The sequence below is a fragment of the Pinus tabuliformis genome, chromosome X, assembly GCF_031772625.1.
Source record: "Pinus tabuliformis cultivar Carrire ecotype Pingquan chromosome X, CPIR1, whole genome shotgun sequence".
NCBI lineage: Eukaryota > Viridiplantae > Streptophyta > Pinopsida > Pinales > Pinaceae > Pinus > Pinus tabuliformis.
Genome location: NC_142308.1, coordinates 1318948634 through 1318967742, shown reverse-complemented (window position 1 = coordinate 1318967742; position 19109 = coordinate 1318948634). Strand labels below are relative to the sequence as shown.

The following is a 19109-nucleotide window of genomic DNA, read 5'->3' as shown; positions in this document are numbered from 1 at the left end:
TAGTTAAAGTAAATTTGAAATAAACATAATCTTATATTAAATTAAAAATCCTAGGTTATTACTTTTTTACTATTTTTTGTTAAATAGTTAAGGTAAACTTGGCTTGAAGTTCCATTTTTTGAGCTAGATCCATCTTGGTGTTTAAAAGATCCGGAGTTAAGATGGATCTAGACTAGTTTATATTAAATCTAAAAGGAAAAGTATATGGGGAGGGTTTTATAGTGGTGTACATTTACATGTGGAATCAATTAAAAAATAATAAAATGTTAAAATTGTTAAAAATTGCAACCATAATAAAGAAAATTCTAATTTAATTTGTCGTTAAATTATATTAGGAATAAAATTGTAATTCCACATCTCATGACAACTTGTATTATTTAAATAAGTTAATTTGACTTAGTTGGCTTAGTTAATTCAAGCCTTTGTTGAGTTTATTTTGAGTTGTAATTAATTAATTCAGTTCACCTCAGTTAAAGTCAGTTAAACTAGTTCCAACTCTTGAAGGAACTAGTGAGAGGTCTAGTAGTGTGGTGTTGCCTGCAATCTAGTGTGGTACAAGTACAATGTGGTGTTTCTTGAAGTGAAATGTGGAATTGCTTGAAGTACATTCTGGTGGTGCCTGAAGTACAGTGTGGTCCTTCATGAAGTGCAGTGTAGTGTAGTGTAGTGTTGCCTGAAGTGTACTATGGTATTGGCTACAGCTGAGTGTGGTGCTCCCTGCAGTGATCAACTAGTTAAATGAAGATTCACTCATAATTAACTGATGCATGTTATATAAAAGAAAGACCCACTTAAGATTAGATTTAAGGGAAAATGTACTATCAGTTGTATATATATCCAAATTTTAAATATGGTGCATGTAGTAAGAGGAATAGCCCAAAGAAACATGGAAGAATATTCCTATTAAATAGGGGTGTAATTCCTCATTTATTAGTGGAAGGAAATAAGAGCTTGGAAGACTAGGAAATTGGCTAAGTATTGGTCAAGGCTTGCATAGGAAGCAACGAGACAATTAAATGATGATTCACTCATAATTAACTCAACCAGTTAAATGATGATTCGCTCATAATTAACTCAGGCACGTTATATCAAAGAAAGACCAAGTTGAGATTAGACTTCAGGGAAAATGTACTATCAATTGTATAATTATCCAAACTCACTCATAATTAGATCAAAGAAGGACCCAGTTGAGATTGGAGTTAAGGGAAAATGTACTATCAGTTGTATAATTATCCAAACTGTAAAGATGGTGCATGCAGTAAGAGGAAGAGCCCACAGGAACATGGATGAAAATTCCTATTAAATAGGGGCCTAATTCCTCATTGCTTAGTGAAGGGAAATAAGAGCTTGGATGGCTAGTAAATTGGCTAAGTATTCGTGAAGGCTTGCATAGGAAGCAACGAGATAGAGATACTTAAGAGGTTTCTTAGGATTGAGAAAAGCATTGTAATCTTCTCATATTTTCTGACTAATGCAATATATAGATAACAAAGGTTTTTATCATTGTGTAATGTGTTTCTCTTTTATTCTTTGTGATTTCCTGATTGTTTAATTGTTACCGTTGATGAGTAGAGTATATTCAAGTATTTTTTTTAGCAACTCACATAAGCACTTTGAATCTACAAGGAATTTCTACAAGAAAACCACTTCGTTGTATATGTAAAGTAGGCATTTTGATTGGCCCAAATAAAATTTAAAAATAAAAAATATAACAATAATAGTATCAGTAAAACATTTTGACATTGACAAATTACATACAACTAAAACTGAAAAAGAAAAAAAATTATAATTATAATTAATTTTAATTATAAGTAATAATAAATCCAACATAAATCTTCCATATATTTTTTCTTTTAGATTTATTTTTAAAAATGTAATAAAAAAAATGCTAAGTAGTAGCTAGTACCTTTTTCTTAGCTTAATAATAGGTAAATTGAAGTGTGCACTGCTGACAAGTGTAAAACCCATTTCACATGAAAATTGCGAGCTGAATAAAGTAATAGGAGTGAAACATAGAGGCTAAAGGAGATGTCGAGTCACAGGGACAATTCACAATGTGTGCGGTGGGGAAGGAAAACTTTCTTGTTTTCCATAAAGTTTAAAGGTCTGATTGAATATGTGGTTATTGGAGTAGTTCTCATGAATATTAAGTTACTGAAGGGTTAAAAAGAGTCAAATAAATTTATTTGTATGCATCCAAATTTATGTAAAGTATATACAGAGTATTAATGTTCACAAGAAATTTTTTATATACACAATCTTTTATAGATTTTTAAATGAGTGATTGAAGATTTTATATAGTGAAATAAATTTAATAGAAATTTAATTTTATGTAAACCATTATTTAAATACTAAGGCTAAAATTAGATTGAAAATGTGGTTATTGGAGTAGTTCTCATGAATATTAAGTTACTTAAAGGTTAAAATAGAGTTAGCTAGATTTTTTTATATTCATGAAATTTTATGTAAATTATTAACAAAATATTAAGGTTTACAAGCAAAATTTTATATACAGAATCTTCTACAATTTTTTAAGTGACATTGAAAATTTTATATAGTTAAATATTTTTTTTTACAGAAACTTAATTTTATATAATCCATTATTGAAATAACAAATCTAAAGATGAAGTAAATGGAATGAAACTTAACTTTATATAAACTTGTATATGACTTTGATATAAAAATTAAAAATATTTAAGTTTTGAAATTACATTTTAGAAATATTTAAACTAATAAATTAATATTAGATCAAACTAATAATATTTATGTTATATAGAAAAAAACAATGTAAACCCTCCATCCATTTTAAAGAAAAAAATTCTATATTTCTCTATTCAAACTAATATTGGAAAGTAATAGTCATATACATTCCCCTGTGTAACTTTCACCTTGGTAAAGGATTAGCTAGTGCAAAATGAGGAAGGGAAAAATGAAACTTTCCCCAAAATTGAAAAGGTAAAATCCAACTTCAACAATAAATATGTAATGATTACATAATAAAAATTTAACCAATCAAAGTTAAAATAAATAATATTAAAAAACAATAAAATTTAATTTGTAATGTTAAACTATAAACATCATATAAATATTTTTAGTTTAAACATAAATAATGACTATTCAAAAAAAATTAAATGCTTAATTGTAAAAAGTTCCAAAGCAATAAACATAATTACATTTTATTATAAAATCAAAGAGTAAAACATGAAATTCTAATGGAAAAAAAGCTCAAACATTTAGCTTCATGACATAAAATTTAAGATATCGTGCACATAAAACAACTATATCGTTTAGCTCCATGGCATGACATCTCTCGTGCACCTAAAACAACTATATCGAAAATAAAGTTCATCTAGTCTCAGTTTGGATTCCACAACTCATTTAAGAAATAAGATATGCTTGAAGAATGAGTGAATTGGGAAGCATTGAAGCACGTCTCTAGTGAGCTACGGTCACACAATATAGTGGTCTCCATGACTCCAGTCCCACAATAGGTTCTCCTAGCCTCTGTAGTAATGAACCCACTCATAAACATTAAAACTCAAACACAACTAATTCAGTTACATTACCAATACAATTACTAGAACTGCAATAGTGACTCCAGTCTCACAACATGCTCTCCTGGCCTCTGCAAACCTTGTAATAATGAACCCACTCATAAACATTAAAACTCAAACACAACCAATACAGTTACATCACCAATACAATTACAATGCTGGTCTTACTGGAGGATGCTGAACAAAGTTATATAATGATGTATAATTGTCAAATACTATAATTTGTTAGTTTGACAATGAATTAGTAACTCTGGGTAAAATGTAAGTAGACAGTTTTATACCGAAATATTAGTTATGTAACGACGGTCGATGATATAAAACAAACAAATGCCCATGAAATGTAATGAGCAGAGAATCATTTTTGAATAACAAATTCCAATCCAATTCAGTTTCTTGTCTTGGTTATTCTGTTGAGTTTCTTTGTTTTTCTTCATTATTTCCGTTACGGTGAGCCTGGGCGTGAAAGAAAGCGGCTGTACGTTGAAGAATAGGCGTGGTGGCTGTATCAGAGCGTGAGGTTGAAGTGTTCAGAACCTGCGTGAAGACCAGGGCCAGTTCCTTTTTTTTTCAAAAGCTAAGTTCAGAACCTGCGTGCTGCGTGAAGTGGCCTGTGGAAAATCTGCATTGGAATCTGCGTTGGAGCAAGCCTGTTCAGAACCTACGTAAAGACCAGGGCCAGTTCCTTTTTTTTTTAAATCAGAAGCTGCGTGAGAGGAGGCCAACATGGAGACCAGCTGCGTGAGAGCCTGCGTGAGGCCAGTTATCTCTGCCTGCGTGAGGGAAGCTGCTATTGTGCAGTGTATTTTCTCTCTCCATGGTGCTGTTGCGTACCAGAGATTGAGGAACCGCTGCCCAGAAGAAAACGCTGGTGAATCTGCCTGATTGCTGAGACGCTGTGTGTTGCGTATTGAAGAAGCCAGAGCCAACTCGAAGAGCAGGTGCTGGTCAAAGCTGCGTGAAAGACCGGGTATTATTTTTTTTCCCAGCAATGCTAAATAAATTTTGGGCTTGTTAAAGGTTTTTCCTTTGAATCGGAAAAAAACAAAAGGAAAAAAATATTCAGAAATTGTTTCAGAAATTTTTAAGTAAAGGAGTGAATGTGTGAAATTGGAGGAAAAGAAAGGGTTCAGGAAGGGTTTCTTTGTTTGTTTGAATAACCAGAGGCTGAGATTATTTTTTTTTCTTGAAAAGCAAAAACCCTAGAAAGACTGAAACCCTAGGAAGGAGGAAAAATGGCCAAGATGTCGAATGTGAAATTCGAGGTGGAGAAATTCACTGGAAAGAGCAATTTTGCTCTTTGGAAACTGAAGGTTAGGGATTTACTTGTGCGACAAGGGTTGCACAAGGCATTAGATGGGGCAACTAAGAAACCTGCAACCATGACTACTTCAGACTGGGAGGACTTGGATGCCTGAGCTCTCAGTACCATCCGGTTATGCCTAGCAGATGAAGTTCTCCTCAACATTGTTGAAGAGACTACGGCGTCAGGATTGTGGGAAAAACTTGAAAATATCTATATGACAAAATCATTAACCAACAGAATTTATCTGAAAAAACAGTTATACAGTCTTCGAATGAAAGAAGGTTCAAACGTTGGAGAACATTTGAATGTTTTTAATACACTAATATGTCAATTAACAAATATGGAAGTCAAAATGAAGGAAGAAGATAAAGCCATAACCTTGTTGTGTTCTCTGCTTGAATCATGGGATCACTTCGTAACTTCAATCAGCTTCAGCTCTACTGATTCTTTGAAGTTTGAATCAGTCATGGGAGCTCTCCTGTCTGAAGAAGTACGAAGGAAATCCAGCACTGAAATAGCAGCATCAGAAGCCATGGTCGCTAGAGGACGGTCAAAGGAAAGAGGAGAAAAACCAAGGGGGTCTTCCAGATCGAAATCGAAGGGAAAGAAGCATAAGGAAAAATGTTGGAACTGTGGTAAAGTTGGACACTTAAAGAAGGACTGTTGGAAACGAAAGGAATCCGAAAACCCGAAGAATGAAGCGAATCAGGTCGATTCAGGTATGATAGACAAAGTTTTATCTACTGAAGAATTATGTATGATAGATGAAACTTCACCTGAATGTAATGTCTCTCAGGGTTTCGATAGATGGTTGTTAAACTCTGGTGCTTCGCATCACATGTGCCCACATAGAAATTGGTTTACCTCGTATGAAAATGTAAATGGTAGTTCTGTGTTTATGGGTAACAATGTGTCATGTCAGATTGTTGGGATGGGAGATATCAGGATTAAGATGTATGATAACGCAGTTAGGACATTAACTAGTGTTAGAAATGTACCTGATTTGAAGAAAAAATTGATTTCTTCGGGAGTGTTGGATTCAGATGGTTATAAGTTTGCAGGTCAGGATGGCGTCTTGAAAGTCTTTAAAGGTGCCCTTGTGGTTATGAAGGCAGAAAAGGTCGAAAATCTTTACTGGTTAAAAGGAAGTACTCAGGTCAGTGAAGCAGCGGTTGCGTCAGAGAAGAAAGAAGAAGGTACTTGTCTGTGGCATCAGCGATTGGGTCATATGAGCGAAAAAGGCCTTTAGATACTGATGAAATGTAAATCTCTTCCCGATCTGAAATCCTTGAAGTTAGATTTCTGTAAACATTGTGTGTATGGAAAACAGTGTAAACAGAGATTTAAAGTTGGAAATCATAATAGTAAAGATGTTTTAGACTATATTCAGTCTGATCTGTGGGGTCCATCCCCTGTTGTGTCATATGGAGTGTTACACAGTAATTTGTCACCATTTTTCACCGTCCCTGTTACCCCTCTCCCGCACTTTGGAGGACTCATTCCGGGACCTGTGAGAAGTGACATAACTTGAAAACACTTGCATTATGTTCCCCTAAGTATGGAATTCATATGCCCTAAAGACATCTCCTGCAGAATATCCTTAAAAAGTTCCCTTTTTCCATTAGCGCGGATCCACAGTGTATTACTCGCGCTAATGGGGGAAATCCTCCAAAGATGACGCGCCAGTTGGTGCTCTGTCTCAGAGCTATACTCGGGCCAGCCGAGTTTGGGAAAGCTTTTTAACAAACGCACGCGCGAAGGTTTTTTCCTTTTGACTCATGAAGCTTTTTAAGAATAATGCCAATCCCATGGATGTCGTGATTAATCTTATCTCCCTTTCCTCTATCCATAATAGCTTTTGAGGATAAACCTAATCCCATAGATGGTGTGATTGATCTTATCTACTTCTCCTCCATCTATAAAAGCTTGTTCCATTGCCTTTGACAAGCTAGTTCAAGCATAGGGAGAATTATACTTTCAGAAGTCTAAGAGATTGCTGTAAGAGTTTTCTTTGCATTCATAATCAAAGAGAGAGAGGCTTGTTCCCAATCCCAAAAAGCTTTGCAAGACATATGTAGCTGATCACCCAGCCAAAGGAGGATTTGACGTCAGAAATATGGTTGTATTCTTCTTTGTTGTTTATCAATAATAGATGACTATCATTATGGTTCCACTCTTGTTGTTCATTGTAATGATGTTTGAGTTATATCTTTTCTGACCGATATATAATTGCATCTATAAGATTTTATGCTTGTATTTGTGTTGTTCTTTGCATGTGCAGGTGTCCATTCATGTAGATAGTGGGGATCGTGACCGGCCGGAGCAAAGGAACGAGAGTGACGACTCTTCTACGAATATTAGTGTTGGAATCCAAGTAGGCTCTCATCATCCACCTTTAATTTGCAATTAGAAACTTGCGTGATAGCATTGTTTGATTGTTGCTAGACCTGATCTGGGCTAGTAGGGATCACCTCTGTCCGTAGAGGGGATTTACCTGGCCAAAAATTTGGCGACTCCACTAGGGATCTTTATTTTTTGTTTGATTTGTAAACTTTGGACGGAGCCTGAAGTACGGACATATAGACTTCGAAACGCTATTGCTTTGCATTAGCAAAGTAGATCAACGCCACTTCAGTCAATCTCTGGTTTGGTTTATGAACCGAGCAACTTGGAGTTTGTCTTGCCCTTTGGTTTTCTCTTGTTTTGCTTGCTTAGATAAGCTTTCTGGGTTGAATTTTTAGTCGTCTCTTGCTGCCTAGTCTGTCTGGATACTGTTGATCGAGCCTTGGACTGCTTGTTTTTATTTTTAAGCTAGAAAAATTGATTAGCACGATTTTTTGCCTGACAGTCGCACTAGTGGGCGCATGTTGCACAAAAACAACTCGCGCTAATCCCTTAAAAGCGTGAGTTACAGCCTTACAGTCGTGCCATGCCTATCAACTTTTCCAGTTTGCTTGTTTGGAAGCCTTCTGAGCTTGGATTTCTGTCTTCTCACATCTTTTTCAACTACTGGAGTGTGTCAGGGCTTTGTTTGACTAGTTTTGACCTTCATCCTTCGGGTGTTTGCCTCTTTCCATCGATTTCACATTCCAGCCCTAGGGCATCTAGTGGCTTTGTGCATCGAGCCTTCAATAGGATTTTTTTGGTTTTTTGATTGTCCAGTCGACTTCTTGGCTACTTTTTGCACTTGTCTTGTGGTTGTCAAAACTTTTATTGTGTTCTTCGAGCAATTTACCTCTTTTTTGTTTGGATTTCGCTTGGCTTCGTTTGGGCTTAGATTACATAGTTCATTGAGGTCTTTGTGATTTTTCTTAGTTTGAAAGATTGTCTTGGTGTTTCAAGGACTTGATTGGGTTTTCATTGAGTGAAATTTGTCTTTTTTACTCTTTGTTATTATCTCTCAAAATTTGTTTATTGCATTTTGCCATCGAAAAGAAAACGAACAATCTCTTTTGCGTTGCAATAGTTAATAGAAATTAGAGCTTTTCATTGTTATTAGTGATTAGTGACTTTAAAGAAAAGTTTCGTTTATTGCCATTAGCTGCATTAGAGTCATTGTTGATTGTTTTATGATCATTTTGTTTGATTGAAAGATCTCAACTCTCTCGTAGCTAGCATTCATTGAATGAAATGATATATTTTGGCATATAGCTTGCATTTACGAAATTGTGAGAGATTACATAGGGTACGACCTGGAAACTGAAACCTTATCAAAGATCAACTGTAAAACGAACTGAATGAATCTAAAAACACATTGGAACTAAATGCATACATCTAGAGGTCTAGGCTAGAGACGTGTTCTGGCGTCGTTAAACCTAGTCACTGTTGTTTCACATTAAGGTTGGGTGATTACTCTTTTTGTGACTCAATAGTGTTCTAGCATGGATTTGTGCTCCCACGTACCGTCGAGTATATGGGGGGACCCCACCAGGTTACCATCCTTTATCCACAGGAAGCCGTGTTTGCCGCCTTACAAGCCGTAATGCACTGAACACAACATTCGAGAAGATTGACTGTCGTACGGAAAGTCCTTGGTTTTCATATGATTGCCAAGGTGTATATGCAATTTTACGGATTGTCTGATAAACCCTTTGCCTAGTTCTCCAGAGTAGTCACTTTTGATCCTTTTCAGACTCCCTAAAAGAAAAGGCTCGGCTGAGCATTTTGTCACTTCGGGCTCATTAAGCATTCGAAGGAGACTAGAGTCATCTTTTTGTCCTTTTCTCGACTCTGAAAAAGTGAAAAGGTCAAGTTCAGTTCCTTTGTATTAAAATTTATTCGGCCACAATTCACATTTACTCGGTTAGATCTTGTTTGTGTTAGCTTGAGTAGGTTTCTTTTTCGATGGCAACTTTTCCGGGGTTCACCAACCCAGGGATCCCCTCTGACGGGAACCCTGGTCATTTCGCTCCGTTTGGGAATCTTGGTGCTCCTTACATGGCAACGTTGTCCCTCTCAGGGTTAACTGTTGGGTTGCCTATTTGGTTGTTCTCAACCTCTTTGGTCCATGTCGTTTCAACTTTCGGTCAATCAGTCCCTCCACCTAAACAACATCATGTTGATTCTAAGGTGGACCTCTCCCCTTCTTCGCCTGCTTCTATGTCCTCATCTTCTACTTCGCCTGGTGAAAGTCTCGATTCGAGTAACTAGGTGGCTAAGAAGAAGAAGAAGAAGACAAAGAAGAAGAAGTCTCCTAAGGGAGAGGCTAAAACTGCAACTAGTCCCTCGATTACACCTCCCATCGGGCCACCTTCTGCTCCTCCACGAAAGGTCAAATTTCCTTGTAGATTATGCAAGGAGGACCACCTTCTTCGCGATTGTCCTGGCATTCCCAGGGTCTTAGAAGTATGGTCTCATGATCTGGCCTGCCCCTCATTGTCCTCTGGAGCTCACGGCGATGCTACCCTATCAGCTGGAAGTGGTAAGGGAAAAGGAAAGATTCGAATCCCCTGTAGACTCTGTGAAGGCAATCATCCCCTTCACCTTTGTCCACTCATGGATAAAGCCTCCATTGTCCTGGAAAGTCTCACAACTCCTTCACCCCAACTACCCGTTGGCTATCAAAGTCTCTTTGCAGCCGCAGATCGTTCCCCTGCTGAGAAAGAGATCGACCAAGATTCCTCTTGTCATATCCCTATTTGCAACTACCCTGAGTAAAAAGTAATTCTAAATTAAAAAAAAAAATCCTTACGAATCAGTTGTTGAACTGATTCTTGGATCAGTTATTGAACCGATTCTTGATTCCTGTAAAATGGAACGAGGGGATGCTGGTCTTGGGGGGATGGAAGAGCGTGAGACAGAATATAATTAAAGGTCACGTGTTCGATCTGCATCTTGGTTGGGAGAGGTCTGAATATATAATAGAGACAGACAGAGGAAGAGAGGGAAATCTTTTCCAAGAACGGAAAAAGGAAAGAAAATAAATAGAGGGTTAAGTCTGGTCAGGACCAGATAACCCTAGCACAACTGTGCAAGTGTCTTGTTGAGGGCTGCAGGCCTGCAAGACAGCTCGGGGGGAGAATCCAAGGTATCACTGGATCTCATGGTTGGGTGGATAAGAGCAAACCTACAAGTTGCAGGTGAAATTCTGGAGCATTGAAATTCATGTGTCTGACAGAACAGGTATGGGTTGTTACCAGATTAGCTTTCTATATTCTGTATACTGGTATATAAAAGAAAGTACAGTGAAGCTTCAGTTTTCTGAGTGATAGTTAACTACTTAGTTAATGGAAGTATTGCATACAGCTCTATGAGTCTATATTGCTGTCTGTTTAAACTCATCGATGGTGAACTAAATGTTATATCAATGCATGATAACTATGATACAAATGTATGTTAGCTGAATGAAAGCTGTAAACAGTACATAAGCTACAGACCGAGTTGATATCTGGAAGCTGTAAGATTACATACAATCTACAGATAGAGCCGATAAGAGAACGTTGTAGCAGTTAATGCATAAACCATAAGAATCGAAACACATTAGCTGTGAGAAAACCCAAGATATAACTGGCTGCATGAATCGCTTCATGACTATCTGTAGTCGTATGGGAAACCTTATAAAGTTCTTAACAGCATAACAGTAAAACACAGCGATAATGCATGAATGGTTCGATGGGGAAAAACAACCATGCGCACTATAACTGTAGGAACGGAAAACAGCATATATGTTAAATAACTGTGTAATCACGAAACCACAGAAGACATTGTGTGCCTCATGCTATACGAAAATCCGTTCTCAGAGGTAACTCATCGAAACCCAGTACTTAGGGTCTCATTCTACAATATATGCAACCTCGGATAGATGAAAATAAACATTTATGTCTGTAATGAAACATATTAATAACCTGAGAGGCGCTCTATAAGCCCAGAACACTGTGACAGCGGTCACTTAACCTCTGTCTCAGGTACGAGAGGTTGTGTGAACAGAGGGTTTCAATGCCACAAACCCTTGTGAGTATTATCAAACCCTCGAGGGGTTAAGCCAGTTTATTAAAAGACAAACGGCCGTAGCTTAATAAATAAAAACCCCATAACAAATCTGAAGAGTGGAATCACATAAAACACAGACAAACGAATGCTCGATATAACCAAGATAAATGCAAATACGCTTTGTGCGTTCAAAGAAGCAACTCATTCCTATATATGTATATCCAATGTCATGAAACAGAGAACCCCGCAGGGTATGGCACTAGACAATTCGTAAGATAACCAGAGAACCGAGGGTAAATCCTGGTCTCGGCAAATATGCATTACATCCGACAAAACTCATTGCGGGTATATAACAACAGAAGAGTTAAATAACAGTCTCGACTTAAACCAAGTTCCGGCAAGGGTTGTCGTGAGTTTCCAAAGTAAGATTTACAAACTGAATGAGAAACAAAATACATATATATCAATATTGCATAACCAGATTAGGCACGGCTCCGGCACAAGGAGGCCTACCACTTATCCTAACCCGGTTTGACCAAAGAGGGTAAACCTGAGACAACAGGGGAAAGTTGTCAGGAGGAAACCCCATGTCGAAGGATCGAATCCGCATATAAATCCTTAAGATTTCAAATACACTGTGAATCTACAAACCTACGTAAGGGAAATACCTGGTATGTTCCGGATTCCTGGAATACCTGTCGCGAAATGGAGACCAAGGAGCCGGTGCCTGCACAATTCAAAAACTTGAGGTTAGATTAATATAACCAGAACAATAACATGTGACAACGATACTATCAAAGATAATGAGCCATGTGTAATAGCTGAGACTCGGCGGATATTACCTGGGTTGACTGAAATGAGCCGGCACTAAGAGCAGAAAGGATCCGTGGAGCAGAAGTGAGCACCACCAACTGAACAGGTGCAAATGAACCCGAGTCTTGCGGCCCGAGATTTTAATAAACCCACTAAACCCTGAATTCATTGTGAGCCCTTAGATCAGCTCGGAAGGTCCTCACCGTTCGTTCGGATGGGAGTTGGCGCGCATCAACAGCGTTCCCTCCAAAGTTTCACATGGGTCGAGTACGATGCCAGCCACCTGGCCAGGGTAGATGAGCCATTAATGTTCCCTCACACCTGGCGCTTGGGTGGATGTATGGTTCCATTGAACATGACAGACAAGCCATACAACGATAACATAATGCCGTGTATATAAATATCAAGGGAGTTATGAATTGTCAAGAATTAACACACGTGTATAACCCAGTTACATGTCGGTAATCAAGAATTAAATAATTACTTGGTATTATTAAGGTTGATATGCATGTATATAAAGGGTTAGCATTATAAGTAAATTTTCTTTTTATGGTATATTCCCATGGGGACGTGACAATTTGGTATCAGAGCTAAAGGTTGCAGTACTGGCGCCTTTGGGAATTGGTAAGCGGAAAGGATATTGAAGTACGCCATTAACTCAGGTATGAGTTTAATCATTCGCATATTCATTTATGTCGTACACTACTTTTGGCGTGACAGGTGTGATTCATGTTTATAACTTCTTTGAGAAGTAGGTGATAAGTTGTTGCATAACTACGTTCATAACGTTAAATTCCTGATGAGGATAAAAGACAATGAAACTTTTGTCACACCGAAGAACAATATTGAGTACTCATTACACTTAAGAACAATATTGAACACTCAGTGAGGAAGTGACGATCAACTACCAACTTTTGATTTGCACATATGGCAATAACAACAATGCATATATTGAACTAGATTGAAATTACAATGAACGAAACTTAATAGGCCAATGCATGAATATAACCAGGGGGAACATCCTTGAATAGGATGAAAAATTGTTTTAAAAAGAACATTAGAAGAACCCCTTTAGATATTGAAAACATGCAATGAGTCAAGCAGCGAGACTTGATTTTCATAACTAACTTTTGATTCAGTCTTGTCATGGATGCATGAAGACGATTGGTAGTTGAGATTGGTTAGTGTTGTATGACTAACCCATAGAACTTATATGCATTAATTCAATTGGACTAAGATTGTTACAATTCGTAAACAAGTGAAGGTTGATTGATGTCACATGCATGGAATGTGTGTATGAAGATTTTTACTCTCTCTGTGCTATAGTCTAGTTGTTCATAAGAAGAGTTCTTAATTTTATTCACCATGAGAATGCATGATGAATAGTATATGCTTATGTCCTAATAGTTTTAATGATGATTACCCTCTAATTAAGTGAAATCCATTAGCATGGTATGTGTTTATCATTACTTGTTGAGAGATAAAAACCATTGGAACCTCGATGTAAGGATGGTTGAATTTATCTCTACTATGGGAATGATGGATTTCTTATGCATGTTGCATTCCAGTGTGAAGTAAATTGTAGAGGCATGTGCAGTGGGTAACATTTCTAGGACCTATTCATGGTATAATTACATGTGATAATTATACATAAATGGACTACCTGTGTTAATACAATTGTCAGTAAACTCTAACTACCTTCCCCAGCTATAGATGCTTCCAAAGGAAAAGGAAGCAAGGAGAAGGAAGAAGACCGTGCTGTAGGGACAGACGGAGATGGGAAAAGAAATCGCTAAGCCTGGTGATGACCAGATAGAGCAAGCTTGGGTATCAGAATCTTGCAGAAAACTCTAAGTCTGGAAATGACTAGATAGTGCTTGATGTGCATGTGAGTATTCCCTTGACCATGCTTAAGGAGTTGGAAAATGATAACTATAGTGTATTGATGTTAATGATTTTCGTAATGCTTCCTTGAAGTCATTGTTCTGAAATGGACACATAGTACTGTTATGATAGTTGTTGCGTCTAGCATCAAGTGGTAACTCTGGTGCGTGTGTGACACTTAGGAGATTATGCTTCTAATCGCATAAAGTAGAGCCATTGCTTTCGGTAAGGGTGGTTTAACTTGTTAGTTATGCATGTTGATCCAGGGATAAGATAAGTGTCTTGTCCACTTTCTTGAAGAACACATATGAATGTCTTATATGATTTCTTAGTAGAGAAAGTATTTGAATGCATGCAATAAAAGAATGGTTCTTTTATAGATTTTCTTGGTAAAGAAAATGGGATAAGGCATGCAGTTAAAGATTGACTGTTTATATGTTTTCTTATGATAACACCTGCAGTAAAAGAATTGGTTATTTTATATGCTTCTTAGTAAAAGAATTGGTAGTTCCTCCTAGTCGGACTACATGTGAGTCTTGTGAGAGAAATGTTTGTCTCTCGTTGTTTTTCTTGGAATAAAATCCTTGCTAAATATAGCCAAAGTATCTTCTTGAGAGAAGAGGATGAGGCATATAAATGTCCCGAGGACATAGCATGGAAGGTGGTCAAGTTTTCTTGAATTAAAATATGTATCTTTATTTGATAAAAGCTTCTTGGAAAATATATATATATATATATATATATATATATATATATATATATATGCTAATTGCATTATGATTCTAGTTAGTCTCTAAGTTCTAGTGAAATGATTATGCATTACATGCATGATAAAAGATAACTAAGGATGTGCTTCTAGGCACATAGATATTTATCCCTAATTTCTTGAGGAAAGAGTATATTACCTATATACATAAATATAGTCTCATCCTAAGAGTATGCATACTTCATGTATGAAGATAAAGGATTTTAAGAGAGTTCTTGAAAATGGAAATAAAGGTTCTGTCCTTTAAAGACACATTAGAATAGTGTTCATACAAGAACCAAAATCCTTACTTGTTTCATGAAAAGAACTACGTGCATTAAAGTAAAGTAATTGTGTTAGGAGAACACATGTTGCATATTGGTAGCTATTTTGACTTTGGAATTATGAGACTGTGCGTACTTAGAGAAAGTGGTCATGATAGTTTCCTTGAAAATAATACTCTCTTGGAGAGATTGTCTTGATGGAAGAGCTGTGTTGATTGCTTGATTTGATGCATAAAGGATAAGTAAACCTTGTTTTTGTATCTTGGTTTTTATGCCGAAAGATAGACATCTTTAATAATTTCTTGAAAGGGAATCTTGAGAAATCCTCACATCGAAAGATAGAGAAATGAGGATTAAAATGACTTCCTTAAGAAAGAGGTATGTGGTTTGTCGTATGAAATGATGGTGGTCTTCTAGTGAAGGGAGTAAGTGTTGCATACATTAAAGAAGGGCTTATATGATAAGCAATAGTATGCACAAAGATTAGTCATCGTGACATAAGAGTTATGTTCTCGTATGTTAGAGAAATTATGTTTAATTACACTAACGATGCATGACTAAAGCTAGCCATAGTAAACGTAAGATAATACTCCGTTAATGATGATTTGAATTGGAACAACAGGCTATGGCAAAATTGGAAATGTTTAGATTATTAACTCAACTGTTGTTGACATTTATACGTTAATGAGTGTTTGCATATGCTTTTATACATGACAGTATTGTGTGCATGCACATTCCTGGAAATGGAATACGTGTTAACTGATGCATATCCATAACTAACGTTGCTGATGGGATTAAGTAGCGGTAGCGTAATGGCAACAAGAAAACTCATCACGTAAATTGCTGCAATGTGAATTGCAATCACAAATGAGAAAGAATGAGGTTATATGATATGCATGAATTATGATATTTGGAAATTTGCATGCATACAACGTGTATGATAGATATGTTCCATCGAACTAGATGTTGTGGACCAGGATGAGGGATAAGTGTAAATGCATGGTGTACATGCATGTTTATTTTGTTAATGATAATGATTATATGGTTCATTGTGTAAATTACTTTGAGAAAGAGTAATAAAAGAGAAATTTAACATGCCAGACAATCGCGGATACTTGGGTTGATGACAGTTACCTGCCTGGAGGGGTTGATGGTACTTGTCTGCCCGGATTGTAAAAGGCTTGAATGCCTTGGGTTGATGACAGTTACCTGCCTGGAGGGGTTGATGGTACTTGTCTGCCCGGATTGTGAAAGGCTGGAATGCCTTGGGTTGATGGCAGCTACCTGCCCGGAGGGGTTGATGGTATTTGTCTGCCCAGATTTACTCTCCCTGGAATTCTTGAGCTGGTTGGCCAGTGGACTTCCATGTTAGACCTGGTAAGGTCTCTATCAAAGAAACTATCTGGATGTGAAAATGACTCGGTTTGGTTGTGGAAACCAGTTCCCATGGATTGGGGAATTCTTTAGCCTATTATGGTGCTCATAGCTAAAGAAATGAACGAATCAGCTATATGATAAGTTGATGATGAATTCTATATAAGGAGTTAATGGAAATGTTAATTCCTTGTGTATTACTAATCTTAGCGGGAGCTAAGACAATTCTTGCTTAATGCAGTGATTGACTGTTTTGATGATTAGAGGGCTAGGTGCTCTTTTGGTACTTCTCGAAGTACTTTACGAATGTCTTTAGTGAGAATTCGTTCAATGTGCACGTGAGCAGTGATTCATCATTTGATCATCATTTGATGATTAGTGTTAGTGCTCTTTAAGTACTTGTAAAGGTACTGTGATTTAGAAAGCATCTAACATTGCACAATTGATTGCTAGTCAAAAGTATCTCATTTGACTCAAAATATAGTGACTAATGTGGTTGAATTTGTTAGTCATATTGAATTTGTTAGTCATATATTACAGGAACTATTTACCATGGAAGGTTGAAGAATTGTCCAACCTCTATTAAAAGGCTTACATGAAAGTATTCATGATTTTCAAAGCATAAGATGGTAAGCTATGGTAAGTTGACACAGAATTGTTTATTATGAATGAATAAGGGCCAGGTGGTGGCAAGCATATTTTGCAATTACGAATGCTTATGATTATTGATGCTTATAACTAATGATATTTCTTATGATCATATCATTACTGTTTCGGGTATTGTCATTAATTGGAATGAAATCTTGGATTCCAAAGAGGAAGGATCATCATTGTGTATGGATTAGATGATTATACCTTGAATACAATCTAAAGTTCCAACCAGAAATGAACACCGAGGACGGTGTTCCTGTTAAGGGGGGGAGTATGTCATATCCCTATTTGCAACTACCCTGAGTAAAAAGTAATTCTAAATTAAAAAAAAAAACTTACGAATCAGTTGTTGAACTGATTCTTGGATCAGTTATTGAACCGATTCTTGATTCCTGTAAAATGGAACGAGGGGATGCTGGTCTTGGGGGGATGGAAGAGCGTGAGACAGAATATGATTAAAGGTCACGTGTTCGATCTGTATCTTGGTTGGGAGACGTCTGAATATATAATAGAGACAGACAGAGGAAGAGAGGGAAATCTTTTCCAAGAACGGAAAAAGGAAAGAAAATAAATAGAGGGTTAAGTCTGGTCAGGACCAGATAACCCTAGCACAACTGTGCAAGTGTCTTGTTGAGGGCTGCAGGCCTGCAAGACAGCTCGGGGGGAGAATATAAGGTATCACTGGATCTCATGGTTGGGTGGATAAGAACAAACGTACAAGTTGCAGGTGAAATTCTGGAGCATTGAAATTCATGTGTCTGACAGAACAGGTATGGGTTGTTACCAGATTAGCTTTCTATATTCTGTATACTGGTATATAAAAGAAAGTACAGTGAAGCTTCAGTTTTCTGAGTGATAGTTAACTACTTAGTTAATGGAAGTATTGCATACAGCTCTATGAGTCTATATTGCTGTCTGTTTAAACTCATCGATGGTGAACTAAATGTTATATCAATGCATGATAACTATGATACAAATGTATGTTAGCTGAATGAAAGTTGTAAACAGTACATAAGCTACAGACCGAGTTGATATCTGGAAGCTGTAAGATTACATACAATCTACAGATAGAGCCGATAAGAGAACGCTGTAGCAGTTAATGCATAAACCATAAGAATCGAAACACATTAGCTGTGAGAAAACCCAAGATATAACTGGCTGCATGAATCGCTTCATGACTATCTGTAGTCGTATGAGAAACCTTATAAAGTTCTTAACAGCATAACAGTAAAACACAGCGATAATGCATGAATGGTTCGATGGGGAAAAACAACCATGCGCACTATAACTGTAGGAACGGAAAACAGCATATATGTTAAATAACTGTGTAATCACGAAACCACAGAAGACATTGTGTGCCTCATGCTATACGGAAATCCGTTCTCAGAGGTAACTCATCGAAACCCAGTACTTAGGGTCTCATTCTACAATATATGCAACCTCGGATAGATGAATATAAACATTTATGTCTGTAATGAAACATATTAATAACCTGAGAGGCGCTCTATAAGCCCAAAACACTGTGACAACGGTCACTTAACCTCCGTCTCAGGTACGAGAGGTTGTGTGAACAGAGGGTTTCAATGCCACAAACCCTTGTGAGTATTATCAAACCCTCGAGGGGTTAAGCCAGTTTATTAAAAGACAAACGGCCGTAGCTTAATAAATAAAAACCCCATAACAAATCTGAAGAGTGGAATCACATAAAACACAGACAAACGAATGCTCGATATAACCAAGATAAATGCAAATACGCTTTGTGCGTTCAAAGAAGCAACTCATTCCTATATATGTATATCCAATGTCATGAAACAGAGAACCCCGCAGGGTATGGCACTAGACAATTCGTAAGATAACCAGAGAACCGAGGGTAAATCCTGGTCTCGGCAAATATGCATTACATCCGACAAAACTCATTGCGGGTATATAACAACAGAAGAGTTAAATAACAGTCTTGACTTAAACCAAGTTCCGGCAAGGGTTGCCGTGAGTTTCCAAAGTAAGATTTACAAACTGAATGAGAAACAAAATACATATATATCAATATTGCATAACCAGATTAGGCACGGCTC

At 37.0% G+C, this 19109-nt stretch overlaps 1 pseudogene; it reads right to left on the bottom strand.

Annotated features, from left to right (window-relative positions):
• Positions 1 to 12268, bottom strand: part of LOC149144951 (uncharacterized) — a 56640-nt pseudogene extending 44372 nt beyond the window's left edge.
• Positions 12269 to 19109: the final 6841 nt, after the last annotated feature.